At 37.6% G+C, this 12,680-nt stretch overlaps 1 pseudogene; it reads right to left on the bottom strand.

The window, feature by feature from the left end:
- Positions 1–11,210: 11,210 nt before the first annotated feature.
- On the bottom strand, positions 11,211–11,942 carry LOC127666042 (proteasome subunit alpha type-7-like; annotated as a pseudogene).
- Positions 11,943–12,680: the final 738 nt, after the last annotated feature.

Raw genomic sequence — 12,680 nt, 5'->3', positions numbered from 1 at the left:
AACAGTAAAATGTAGAAAAAAAATACCAAATCTTACTTTGTTACTTACATTAAAGATCCAATAAAAGTACAAGTAAGATGCATCAATGTAATGGCTATTCCTGGTTGTCAACCTGACTGTATCTAGGATGAACTGAAATCCAGAATTGGAATGCTCACCCATGATCCAGATCTTGAGACCGGGAAACACAAGTTTCTGAGCTGGATCTTGGCACTGAAATCTTGAGGCATAGTGCCTATGAATCCCAGGAGACTAAGGCAAGGAGAGCTCTGAGTTCAAGATCAGCCTGGGACAAAACAAGTACTAGATCCAGTTGTGGTAGTACACACCATTAATCTGAGCCACACATTCTGCTGGAGACCCATATAAGGACATTGGAAGAAGGAAGACTTGCTCTTCTTTGCCTGGCTGCATTTTACTTGAAAGCTCATCTGTTGGATGTGTTGGATCTTGTGGGACTGAGCAACTACTAGATCCTTGGACTTCCCATTCACAGCTGACTGTTGTTGAGGAGTTACACTACAGACTTGAAGTCACCATAACAGATTCCTTTACTATATACGGACTATCCATAAGTTCTGTGACTCTAGAGAACCATGATTAACACAACCAGTATGAGAAAAATATTCAAACCATTGCTTTTTTTGTATAAAACAGTCTTACATGTATTAATAATTCAATTGAGGAACTTATGAATTAAGATAAACATCTGGATTTATTTATAAATATTTTTTTAAAAAAGCAAAATGAAAAAAAAAACATAGAGCAATAACTGAAAACCCCAACAGTTAACACCAAATGATCTCCCACTTTCTGAGAAGGTGAACTGGAGTTAAAAGTTAACATGAGCTGGCCATGGTGGCGCTCGCCTGTAATCCCAGCACTTGAGAGGCAGAGACAGGCAGATTTCTGAGTTTGAGGCCTGATCTACAGAGTGAGTTCCAGGACAGCCAGGGCTACACAGAGAAACCCTGTCTCGAAAAACCAAAAACCAAAAACAAAACAAAAAACAAAAACAAAAACAAAAGTTAACATGAGCTATTACTACAAAAGCTTACACACTTGTAAGACTCCATAAACATATGCTCCTACGGTCTGCCCATCTCTGTGTTATTACAGAGAGCTTATTGCTCACAGTCCTTTCATCCTGTGTGTAAATCCCAGGGCGACAGAGATGAACTTTGGCCCTGGCTGCCTTGCTCTGAGCTATCAGGGCATCTGTGTCCTGTGATTTGACTGTCTTTTCTTGATTGTGCAATGATTCCTAGGGTTTCAGAATATTTTTGTGGGAATAGTTTTGTTGTTTAAAATCCGACTCTAAAACAGAGTTGATGTGTAATGTCAACGTCCTGCCTATACTGCCATCAAACTTTCCCCAAGTAGCCTTCATGAGGGAACTCACCAACAGCTTTATGGCTGGTAGTGTTGCTATGAAGTAGACATCTGACGCTTTCTAATTACTTACCTCCTAAATTTCAAATGCTTTGAGAACTAGAGGAGTTTATAATAAAGAGTCATAAAAATCTTCTTAATTAATCACCACCAAAATATTCATAGCAGAAAAATATATATTAATTTGGTCGAATAGAGCTGAATATCTTCTGTTGCTGAAGACTGGTTTTTTGACAAAGTCTCAAATGTTTGAGATTTACCAATAAAGATTATAAAATTTGTTGCTGGGTTGAAAGCCAGATAGCTCAGAGAGGCAGAGAAAACACCCAGCTGACCTTCCTTCTCAGCGGATGTCCCAAAAGGAAGACAGCTCTTCTTTTTCACATTGACTCAAAAACCCTTCAAACTGAATGTCCCTCCCTTCTGCTTCCTGTGTGTCTCTGTCCTATTGACTTCTGCTTACTCTCTATGGTTTTTTTTCCTATGTTCACTCTCTGTCAACTGGTTGGTTGCTATGTCTCTTAACCTCTAGTTGACTTTATTTAATCCTGTTTAGAATAAATAGAAAGCTCCTGTATCAAAGGGTATTCTAGGGCTGAGTCACACCACAACATGGAACAGGTTTTTCCAGTATATAACACAATCTTGGGGTTTACAGTGTGATCAAATATCTTGCAACATTTTTACCTTTTTGTCTAAATAAAAAGGAAAGATTTTTAACTCTAACATAGTAAAACTATTTACAATAATGAAACTATTTCTGCTAAGCTTTCCACAAGGTCCAGCTTGGTTGAATTTGACAGTTTTAGGATTAAGAATTTTTGAGGCCAAAGTTCTGTAAAATGTTTATGTCAGTCTTCTATGCACTCAGCAATTTGGATGTCCTGAACTGTTTGTGGTGTGAAGCTCATCTTTCATGATTTCCATCAGCTTAGTGGCAATCCTGGATAGATAGAATATAGCACTAAGCCCATAGGTGTCCACTGCACAAAACCTGTCAGTAAAAGAGGAGCCATGGGCCAGTTTTTCCCAATGGTAGTGTTACCACAATCCAGGAGGATTGGTCATTGCTGTTACTGCAGTTAGGAATGGTAGAAAATGTAAACATTTTAAATGCCATAGTCAGCTAATCTCAAATAGGTTTAATGACCCCAAGTACATCTGAGGTACACAAACTTTGTTTCTAACTACTAGTTTGAGATTCAAACCACAGAACACTATGGAAAGATGAAGTTTATTTTGAAAATTAGTTAGTACTTTGACTACTAGTATCATGACAGAAGATTTATATATGCATAATAATCTTATATATTTTGAGATAATATTTATACCTTAAGAAAATTTTCAAAGAGTCAAATGAAAACCAAAAGATTATGAGATTCGTGACAATAGTATGGTCCCTTCTTTTTTGTTTTCCTCTGTCTAGTGCCAGAGTACCAGGTGGCTCTTATGATATGAGGCAGAGATTTTGGGGTTTCCTTTTTTTTTTTTTTTTTTTTTTTTTTTTGGTTTTTTGAGGTTTTTCTCTGTATAGCCCTGGCTGTCCTGGAACTCACTCTGTAGACCAGGCTGGTCTCGAACTCAGAAATCCACCTGCCTCTGCCTCGCAAGTGCTGGGATTAAAGGCGTGCGCCACCACCACCCAGCCTTGGAGTTTCCTTTAACAATCATGTAAAGGTTTAGACATGGAGAGAGCTGTACTTCAATCTCAAAGCCAACTTTTTAATTGAATTTGGATCACATAAAGACCTTTTGCCACTTATGTCTGCAGAGGGCAGCATAGACAAGCTGGAGGTGGCCAATACCATTTGGCCAACTTACTCTTAGGACATTTTCTCTCGGGTCCCTTTCCTTCAAAAAATGTCTCACTTGTCCACCACTCTGTGGATTCCTTAGTTGGGTGCTTTTATTCTCCTGAAAAGATAAAAGCAAAACCTTGCCCCAACCCAATCTCTGGAGGTTTCCTATTTTGGCAGGTTGTATCTTTCCTAGGGCAAAATGTCTTTTGGCAACAGAAAAAGTCTTAACTTTCAATTGAAATTAAAAAAAAAAAAAATCTTTTGAAAATTTGAAACTAAATATACCTTAGTGTGTGTGGGTAAATATACCTATATTCCCCCTTTCTCTTTATATATAAATACAAGTCTTAAGTGTATTTATTTGTAGATCACAAAGGACATTCACTTTGAATTTCAGCCTGTCTTTGGCAAATGGCTTTTAAATTTAAATCACTGTAATTCTTATGTGCCTGCCTCTGCCTCTCAAGTGTTGAAATTAAAGGCATGTGCCTCCTAAATGCTTGGAATAAAGGCCTGAACCATTGCTTAGCTATGGGTTCCTTACAATAGTTATTCTCATAGGGTTGTCCTGGTTTAATTTCATTCTCCATTACCCTTGGTTTTTAGTGGTAGGGATAGACTTTCAAGTTTTTCAAAGGTGTAATCTATAGTTTTTCAAATTTTAATAATCTAGACTTACTTAAACATGATGCCAAATTGCTCACTATTTCATCATTTTTCAGACGTTTTTGTCTGTCTTGCCTGTATGAGCTACATAAAATTTTTTGCCATTTCCATTCATGCTTTTCATGACCGGGTAATTTTTGACATTTTTCTGCGAGTTAGTGGTTTTCCATCTTGATAGCTACATAGTTGTACCATTGTATATGTACTATGAATGGAGAAGATAGAGATTATCATTTTGTTTGCTAGTTGTCTTACAGGCAATAGTGCTTTGCTGATTTTGTGAAACTTTCCTTCTGTATTGGCCATTTCATGCCCCTGCTCTATAGGCTGCTGTTTTCTATTAGTTTTGTTTCCATCAATGGTTGACAAACTGTCACAAAACTGTGCATTAGCTAAATATTTTGACCATTTGGTTGGTCCCCATAGTTTAATACATGCCTCTTTTGTGGGAGAGGTTTATCTATGGGAATTATAAGCTACTGAGCTATTTCCTGAGTTGGGGAAGGTACAGATCTTTTTTCTACCACATCCTGGCCACAAAGAAATTCACATAGGTACTAGTTCTATTAAAATACCTTTCTTTCTATGACTAAGCCCGCAAAAGACTCTGCCTTTAAATGGATCCAATCCATCCTTGTAAGTGGTACCATCATGACTAAGTGGGCATTGACTGAGTATAAGGTTCTCAGTGTTGTAAAATGTCCAGATTTGTTTCTCAAAGAGAGAATATTTATTCATTTATGGAAATCATTTCCAATAGAAGCCAACAGGCAAATGTTGGTGGACTTCTTTTTGCTTTAAGAAGAGTCTCCAGTTGTCAATTCACCAATACATATGATATCCATAATTAGGGTATCATTGCTTCAATTAGATGAGGGTTGCAATGCATGGAGATGAGATTCCTGGAAGTCACAAAAGCGTTTTTTGCTCCTATACCTATTAGAAATTAGGTGCCTTTCTAGAAGTCCTGAAGAGAGTTTTTATAAAAACCTATAAATGGTGTGTGATTTCTTTAGTGTGCAAACATACTGATTAGAAGCTGTATCAGAAGTGAGGTAACCCAATCACAAAAGAATACACATGGAATGCAATCACTGATATGTGGATATTAATTAGCCCAGAAGCTCTGAATATTCAAGACACAATTAGCATATCAAATGATTCCCATGAAGAAGGAAGGAGAGGGCACTGGTCCTGGAAAGGCTTGTTCCAGCATTGTAGGGGAGCACCAGGACAGAGAAATGGGAGGGGGTGATTGGGGAATGGGTGGAGAGAAGAGGGTTTATGGGACATATGGGGAGGGGGGAACGTAAACAAAGAATATAGAAAATAAAAAATAAAAAAATAAAAAAATAAAAGGAGCTGTATCAGAGGTTTTGTCCCTGGGTGGTCAGATCAAAGGCATGAACTACTACCACTATGTTACATATACCCCTAGAATTTAGAAGGAACAAATTTATAGAGCTTTCCCTGTCCCTGCTGAGATTAAAGGTAGGATACCACTGCTCTGCTCAAATATGTTATCTTAGTTCCAAATCATTCCCACTCTTAGAGATTTAGAAAAAAACGTTAGAACTGTAGGAACCCTTTGAATTGGCTTAAAACATTTCAAATCTCCTAACTGTATTTCTAATACCAAACAACAAAAAGTATCTTTTTTTTTTTTAAGAAAACCAAAAGCCGATGTCCAAGATGGTGTAGGCCACATGGTAATCTACAATCTAACATGGAATTAAGACACATGGTTTAAGAAAACTCATTTTCCTTTTCATGCCAGCAAGACAAATGCACCTCTGCTGAATCATCATTTGAAAATATTATTATTATTATTATACCCCTAAAGAAATCAAAGGCATTTGTTAGTCTTTATAAGTCAATTTGGACTACATGACCAAGTTGTCACCTCTTGTTATTCAGGAGATCTCTGTTCAAATCTAATCAGTTTTCATGGTATCCACAGCTTTTCTTCTTCTGTGAAAACAAAAACAAAACCTCTTCCGCAAAATAACACGTGCCTTTTTTTCCATTCTAAGGTCAACACAAATTCAAAATATACAGACTGACGTAATTCATCAGGTTTTTTTTCCTATTATCCAATGTCTCTCAGCTGCTGTGTCCTCCTTATGAATAACTGCATATACTTGAACAAACTTGCACTTTGTTTTTACCTGAGATAAAGCTCTAATCCCTAGAAGATGAATATTTACCTCCTAAGAGGTCAATCTAGATGCCAAGATTTTGATGAAATTATTTTTATATATGCTCCTGTGTCTACCACCTCTTTAGTTTCAATGCCATTTATTTGTATTGTGGCTTTGGTCTCTGATTATTTATGGAACTTTGGCAAAATAATTGTTTTCTCATCTCTCCTGATTTTTTTTCTTTCATCTACTGAAGCTGCTATGTTCTTGAGTACATCTAGAGCTGAAGTCAATGGGAAAAAAATCAGTGAAGGATTCTGTTTGGCCTTGCATAATTTTAGAAAATGACCCAGACTCCTTTCCTGATTCTTCACCCATGTCCCCAGCAATTAAAACTGCTAAATGACATAGTGCCAAGGTGTGATTATCAAATTCAAGTTGCCTTTGTAACTTTGTATAGTGATCTTTACCTAGCAACTGATCTTGTAAAATATTAATACCTCTAGTCCTATTTTGCAGTTCTATAAGCATAGCTTCCTCTTTACACCATGTACACTATGGAAACTGAGGATTAACTTCTAATTTGCTGTTGCCAAATATTTTTAGTTCAGGGGGATAATTCTGCTCTGAGTTGCCCATGAATTTAATTTCTGCTTTACATTGGGTGAATGTGTACCATGTGGAATGATCTTTTTTTTTTTTTTGAGACAGGGTTTCTCTGTATAGCGCTGGCTGTCCTGGACCTCACTTTGTAGACCAGGCTGGCCTTGAATGCAGAAATCTGCCTGCCTCTGCCTCCCAGAGTGCTGGGATTACAGACGTGTGCCACCACTGCCCGGCAATTTAATTTATTCTTAACCCTGGGTGTGATCATCCTCTCCTGGTAAGTCTTGAATAGTAACTGGGTAAACTAAGGTTTTTTCTAAGAATCTTGGGCCACCCTTCTTCAGTTTTATCCTGTAGGGGCACAGTAGGTCCTTGTCTAAATTTCTCTGTGATGGATTCTCAGTTTGTCGGCAGCTAGTGTGAAATCTTTGTCCATGTGATTGTGCCATAAACTGGAATGCCAAATATTTTTTTGAACAAAATTTCAATCATTAGATTTTATGCATGAAGACTTTAGATCCAAATTCTAGGGTTCAAGCCTGCTGGCTCAGAGAGGCAGAGAAAACCCACAGTCGGCCATTCCTCTTCTTCTCAGCCAACTTCCCATCAGAAATCCTTGTCATGCCATCTCAAAAACCCTTCACACTGAATGCTCATCCCTTTTACTTCCTGTGTGTGTAGCCATCCTCCTGACTTCTTCTTACTCTCTATGGTTTTTTCTTATCTTCACTCCCTGTCAATTGGTTGCTTTTACTACCTCTTAAACTATGGCTGATTTTATTTAATCCAATTTGCAATAAACAGAAAGCTCTTAGATTAAAGGTATGTGCTGAAGCACACCACAACTGAACGCAGGTTTTTCTAGTAAATAACACAATATTGGGCTACAAGGTGTGATTTAAATATCCTGCAACAAAGACTAGTTTTCATAGTACTTGAAGATGCGCTGCGAATTATCAATAGAAGAAGGCAGTCAACAGCCCTACTCAACTGTGATGCCTGTGAGCTGCAATAACCAACATAGCAAGATTTTCTTAAATTATAATAGCGTCATGCATACTTTGGTTTCTAATTAAACTTGAAGCCCATTTAACAGGAGAAAAATAGCCCCGTACTGTAAACCTAGATGAGAAAGAATCCTGTGAGAACATGGGATCTTACAGGACAATCTAAAGCTGTTAATTTCCTAAATAAGTATAATTTCTAACAACATTCTAAATACATATCCTTGTATCCAGATAGGTATAACTCTTGCTTCTCATCAATAAGCATCTTTTTGTAGCAGATAGACCATTATAGAAAGTCACAACTGGTCAAAAGATAGAGAACAACTGAACATTGGGTACCCAGCCCAACTGATCTACAAATAAGTCCTGTAGTTAAGACTCAGGGAATATGACAGAAGAGAAGGTAGAAAAATTGAAGAGCTAGAAGACCAGAAGTTCTGATATGAAATTGTGTTTTCTAGACTAGACATAAAAGCTACACCTACAACACTGCAACATCATGGCTACTTAATCAAGACCTGATCAAGTACAACACCAATAAATATACTAATGTGGAAAGGGGAAATCTCAAGAGGTCTCAACCCTCCATGAAAGGCTTCAGGTGGTTAATGAGGGATAAGAAAAGAAGAAATAGTCTCTTCCAAGGAAGATACCTCTCAATTGGTCATCCAATACCAAGTAGTCAGACTCCTAAAACATGTATATGTTATATTTCTATCTATCTCTATATTTATATCTATTTAAATACAATATATATGTGTGTCATAAATATTTATCAATTATATATAACATATATAATATATGCATGTTAAATATGTGTATTATACATAATAAATATATCATATGTAACAACATATGATATATAATATGTATTATAATGTATATTATAATATACTATATATAATTTGCAATATATAATATATATAATCAATACTAAACAGATTTAGCAAATTTTATTTGAATATACATATATATGTAGCAATAATAATGAAAGAAGAAGCCCACCAGTTTCAAAGAGAAATTGGTCAAAATAAGCAGGGTTATAAGGAGAAGAGGATGGGAAGAAGCAATGGAATTTTAAGCAATATTCAATATCAAAAGGAAAGGAGATGCTAAAGACTATCTACATATGTCCCCTCCCTTCCAAAAATGCGAGAGAACTTAAAATTTGTTAAAAGCCACTATTAAATACCTGAGTCTATATTCTATGGATGAAAGGATACGAAGGATCCTATTTTAAGTGATAGTCAGTTCTGTTTCTTTAGTCTTCAGCTTCTTCATTTGAAAATCAAGCACATTTATTATTAGAACATACAGTGCTAACAGTTTATGAATTAACCTAGGCCTCAGTGATTTGTTACCATTTTTCAATATGACACTCTAACAATATGTAAAAATCACTCTTGTTTATGGCTTTCAGATAGCTACAGTTTTATAACAATGAGATTCATACAGCCGCCATTACGCAGCCAAAAGAGCATATCTATCATTCATCTATCTATCTATCTGTGAAATGAATTTGGCATATCTTTACAAATCAAACACATGTGTACCAATAGTCTACTGCTTCTCTCTTATCCCTTATTTATTTTTGCAGTCCTTTTGGTTCTTATAAAGGTATAGGTGGTATAAAAATGCAAGACTCTAGTACTGTGAAAGCATATAAATTTCAAAGAGATCCAAGATTGAATTCTAACTTTCAAATTTTGAATCTAATCTGAAGATGCAGATTCTGGAAAAAATCACTGTAAGGCACTCCTGAAATTATTCAAAAGAAATTAAATTGGCAGAAAAATTCAGCATTAACATTCAGATTCTGTAATGTGACTCTTCCCAACTGCAGAGCAAAAGTGTGTCCCAAGGCTATCTACACAAGTCCAGAGGAAATATGATCTGAATCACACGTTCGTCAAAATAATTTAATCTGTCAGGATGTTCTACATTAGTGTTTTTTGAAAAAGAAGGAAAGAAAGAAGGAAGGAAGGAGGAAAGAGGGAAGGAAGAAGAGAGGATGGAATATGGGAGGAAGGGGGTAAAATACAGAAAAAAATGGATAATTAGTAGCAAATGTAGTCACCATGTAAGAGCAGCTCAAATCTCTAAGCTAAGGGAATTTACTTCTTCAAGGTCATGATAAAAAAGCCAAGGAAAACCCGAGGAAATGGCTGCACATAACTGACAATGTGATCTTTACTCACTAAAAAGCTATGTCTAAGGTATTGTACACAAGTATTGACTTCACCCTGTGCAGTGCCTTATGCCAAGCCCCTTACAAACTGGTCTAACATGTCCTCAAAACACACACATACGTATGATACATTGATCAATCAAACAAAATAAGCATTAAACTAAAAATATACAAACTGGTGAGTGCTATCCCATGCCTTAGTACTATTTGTAGAATTAGAATTTAGTTTTTGAATTTTTCCTTCTTATCTCACCTCTCTTTATATATGTTTATATTAGTATGCAGCAACATTCATGTTTGTCTCATTCTACCTAAGTGTATGCCAGCATAATTTTAGAAACCTGGCAAAATAGATCATTTGATGAATATGGAGATTATATATACAAGAAACCAGACTTCACTTTGTGACCAAAATTTAAGACACAAGGCAGCATGCATTTTGTGCGGCTATAGTTCTATCTTTGTCCAGGGACAGCCACATCGCCCAGGAATGACTTCTTTCTGTTTTAGTCGTGAGCTAGTTTTTCCATTGTACATTTATTCCACAACTCATAAAACAGAGCAGATCCACTTTTTTTTTAATGTCCTGCCAATGAACATACTGCTAAAAAACAAGTATGAAATAATTCTTTTTCACAGAGAATTAGTTTTTTGCCATGAAGTTTATCCAAGTTAGGCCAATTAAGCTTACACTGGAAAGCTTTAGTTTGGTTTGAAGTAACATCGACGTCTCTGAGAAGACTTCTTGTTATTTCAGAAATCAATACATAGGTCAGGCATGATGGTTCAGCGGATAAAATTCTTGCTATACAAGAATATATTTTCAGCCTGAGGAACTGAGTTTGGGTCCCCAGCAGTCATGTAAGTGCTCTGTGGGTAGAGTGGCCTGGGAGTGACCCTAATGTGAAGGAGACAGATATGGGGAATCCCTATCTACAGAGCTAGACAACCAGATTGGTGAGCTCTAAGGTGGACTCAAAGATCCTGTTCTTAAAAAAAGCTTGAGAGAGCAGTCAAAGACGACAATCTGACATCAACCTCAGACCTCAACATACAAGTGCATGCTCATGCAGCAACACATGCAACAAGTATGTGCACACACATGTATAAACACACACGCGTGCACATGCACGCGCACATGCACACACACACACACACACACACAGAAGACATTGTTAGATACTATGTGTAAGTTGATCTCAGATCAACTTTTAGAGATCTATGAATGAATGTGCACTGAGGTCAAATTCTCTCTCTCTGTCTGTCTGTCTCTCTGTCTCTTTCCTTCTCTCTTTTCTTTTTTAACAGTTAAAAAATGTAGTGGTTTATTGGACTCGGACAAACAGCCACAAGGCCCACAGAGCTGAGGCTTGCCTGGATGGAGGCTCAAAGCTGACCAGTGCCTTCTTCATCAAGACACTTTCTTTTGCTTCCTCTTTTCATTTTCTTCTTTCTTCTTCTCGTTTTCGGCAACATACGTCTCAATTTCTTCAGGATTTAGAATCTTGAGGGGCTGATCCCGCCTCATGACAGCAAGTTCTATGTTTTTGTCACCTATGACTGGACCACTTCTAACAGTGCCTTGATCACGAGTTTGATGGTCAGATCACCTGGTTTGATAGCTTCATCTGTGTAGTTTTATTCCAGAAATCCACTCACTGACATGGAACCCCTGCCTATGGCGTTGGCCTTCTAAGCATGGTATGTGCCCGAGAGGTCAGTCTGATCGAGTCTGGGGGGTGCCCTCAAAGTCACAACCCACAATTAGGGCAGAGATACCAAATGGCCTGTGCCCGTTGCTCTGTGTATAACGCTGCTTCAGACTCACAATGTAGGAGGTGATGTACTCTACAACCACTGGGTCCTCCACTGTGGCTCTGGCACTCTACGCGGACTCTGCTGCTGCCTATCGGTGAGACCTGCAAAGGCCATGCAGACGTTATTGTACAAGGTACAGATTTTCTGTACTGTTCTTTCATCTTGGAGATTGGCCACTGAATTTTTTTCCATACCAGGAAGAACAATGTCCCTTCCTCAAACACCAACCGTGGTGGAACCCTTTTGACTGCCTCCTCCTGTGCGTACTCCACTTGGAAGAGTGGCCGTCAGGTGAGAAGACCGTGATGGCGCCGTTGTAGCTCATCACTGCCACTCAAACTCTTTAAAGTTTTCTTTTTAGATTTATTTATGTTTTTAAGTGTGTGACTGCTTTATCTGCATGTATGCATGTGTGTAATGTGTGTTCCTGGTAGCCATGGGAGTCAGAAGAAGAGTATCAGATCTGTCTTGGACTGGAGTTATAGACATTTATGAGCTGCCATGTGTATGCTGGGAATCAAACCTGGGTCATCTGCGAGAATAAACAGATGCTACTAACCACTGAATCGATTCGGCAGCCCCTACTCAAACTCTCAATTTCGGCCTTATATATTTATAATCTCAGATGTATCTTTCTGTTTATAATCATCCAAGAACCAATGCACTCAATTATGTGCTTAAAAATACATATTTGGATTCCATTGCGTATTAATTCTACGACTTTAGGTGATTTTCTAAATTTTTTTTATTTCAATGCCCTCGTATATCAAGTGATCTAAAATGCAAGTAATGTCTCCAACGGTCTCATAATAGCTGCTAGAATTAGGTAAATTAACACATGGAGTGTTTTAAAGTCTTGGCATATGATACAACCTCAGTAAGTGTGAAGCTTTTTTAACAGACTGGGCTGTGGATCAGGAATTGAATGTGCGGTGATGAGAAAGGTAGGATTAGTTCGTCATAGCGCGCTAACAGTGGGTAGCATCGCTTCAAGCCAGTCTGGTATGGATTTCCCTCATTTTTGCGTGCCTGGGGGACAGTTGCTCTGCCAGGAGTAGCTCAG

The sequence above is a fragment of the Apodemus sylvaticus genome, chromosome 15, assembly GCF_947179515.1.
Source record: "Apodemus sylvaticus chromosome 15, mApoSyl1.1, whole genome shotgun sequence".
NCBI lineage: Eukaryota > Metazoa > Chordata > Mammalia > Rodentia > Muridae > Apodemus > Apodemus sylvaticus.
Note: the sequence above shows the minus strand (reverse complement) of the source record. Positions and strands in the feature narration are given on the sequence as shown.